General features: G+C 29.9%; 1 pseudogene; it reads left to right on the forward strand.

Annotated features, from left to right (window-relative positions):
• The window catches only part of LOC102886989, a 59,823-nt pseudogene extending 57,872 nt beyond the window's left edge, over positions 1-1,951 (forward strand).
• Positions 1,952-2,339: the final 388 nt, after the last annotated feature.

The following is a 2,339-nucleotide window of genomic DNA, read 5'->3' on the forward strand; positions in this document are numbered from 1 at the left end:
GATAGTCTGATTTGTCTCCGAATAAGCATCATAGCATTAAAAAAAAATTATTGATGTTTATATTATATTCTTTTCCTAATAGGATAGTAATATTCCATTAAAGCATTTTTAAGTTTATTTTTGGTTCTGTTATTTCTGAATCAAAATTAGTGAAGCCCAATTGAGAAAAATTAATTATGCAAATAGAGTGGTTTTCAGAGTTAATTTTTGTGGCAACTGTTCCAGGAAGAGGATTACACACTTGTAATGAATATTTTATTGAAATTTGACTGTATGAATTGTTTTAGTTTTAATACTTGAAATGTTTTTAGAGGAGCAAAAATCATTTATTCCTAGAATACTATGTCTGAGAAAATAGAAATAAATTATTTATACACTAAAATTTGTAGAGTAGGGCTCAGAAAACATTTTATCAAAGTTATCATTCTTATGAAATAAACAAATTAGCTGACTTTTCATCAAGAAGAAAAATAATTAAAAGTCAGCATAACAGTATGATTTTTTCTCTCAATTTCAGATAATTAACTTATTTGAATCCTGAATATGTATATGAAATCAAAGTAACAATGATACTGAACAAAAATGTTATATATTATAGATAAGTTAAATTGATTTATAAATAAATACAATCACAAAATTGGCATACATTATTTAATATTTTTATTTTAAGCATCAACAAATCATTACTGTACATCTGCTTACAAATAAAGGTCAAATGCCATAAACTAGCATTCAGAGTCTTCCCTGATTTGATTGAACTCATTTTCCCTTTTTCTTTCATTTACTGATTTATTTAATGTCTTTGTTAAGTACTTATAGTCCAAGTTCTATTTTTTTCTACTGAAACATATAATAATGAAATTATGAGGATAATAATGATTATAATGATGGTGACCCAATGACTGCAAATCTTTATATAGGACAAATATATATCAAGCACAGTTCTTAATGTTTTACACACATGAATTCAACTGATCCTGCAGCACACCTATAAAAGTTAATGTTATCAGCACTATTTTATAAATAAAGAACCTAAAACATAAAAAGATTCAGAGCATTGCTCAAGGGCACATAGCCAATAAAGTGTGGGCCTGGAAATCCTTGATTCACAGCATTGTAGTAGGTGACAGCCAGGACCAAAACTAGAACCATATTTCACAACCAGTAGGACAATGATGTCACTGTTGAAGGCTTTAGGGAAAAATTCATTAAACTGAATATTCAGTGAAAGCTGGCAGACAAGATTCAGCCAGTTTCTCTGAAATAGAAAACTCATGCAATGTTGATTACATTGAAGAGAACACAATCAGAGCTTGCTGCTATCAAGGAAAAAAAAAGAATACATATACATATATACATATGCAGTCCACGATGACAATCATATTGGTATTTCAGTATGGTTTCAGTGTGGGCTTACTGCTGATACTAGGCTGTCATGTACTTTTATGTACCTGGAGACTTTTTATTACAGACTTCTTCCAGTCTCTCTTCTTGTATCTTTAATTAGAAGCAAAACCTAGATACTAACACGATATAACTGGAGTCCACAGGTGTTGAGCTATTTATTGCTGGTTATGAAAATATGAGCCCTCATGTTTTCCAAACCTGTTAATTTAATAACAATTTTGACTACTGAGTTGTGTACACTGGAACTTGTTCTCAATCAGCTTCTACTTACTTAGAGAAATATATGTCTGAGTTTATGAAGTAAAATTTAAATACACTGGTTAAACATGATCTGTCAACCTTAAGAGAGACACTTCATGCAGAGCAGAAACTGCAAACAATGTTTCTCTTGGAATTGTTGTTAAAGAATTAGAGTTTATGATCTATGATGATGATAATGTTTCCTCCACTTATTAAAAAGTCTTAAAGACCACAAAGAAGGGCACAGCTTGTTGAACTTGTTGATGAACCTGCAGAAGAGGCTGATAAATCAATGAAACATTAAATGATAAGGCCATCTATATGTGTATTATCAAAGTAAGAATGCAGGAACACATATTAATGACAATAATCTATACTTTTAAACAAAAGGTGCAAAGTGGTCAAATGGTATTTTTTAGAAAGTAGTAGTCCAAATGCAAGTTTCTTCTAAGAAACCTCACTGGCCATTTAATGTGGTACATTTTTCTTTGAGAGGATCTATGTAATAATTTTTTAGAATGTATAAGTATCTGAACACATGTTTTTTTATGTGGAGAATATAGTGTCTTTGTATTTTAAATATACTGTGAAATAAAATTGTTTAATCTAAAAAAAGAAGTGTGAGACTGGGATTTAAACTCAGAAAGTCTAGGTTCAGAGACTTGGTATTAAATATTATGCTTTACTATTTC

This window comes from Pteropus alecto, unplaced genomic scaffold, assembly GCF_000325575.1.
Source record: "Pteropus alecto unplaced genomic scaffold, ASM32557v1 scaffold384, whole genome shotgun sequence".
Lineage (NCBI taxonomy): Eukaryota > Metazoa > Chordata > Mammalia > Chiroptera > Pteropodidae > Pteropus > Pteropus alecto.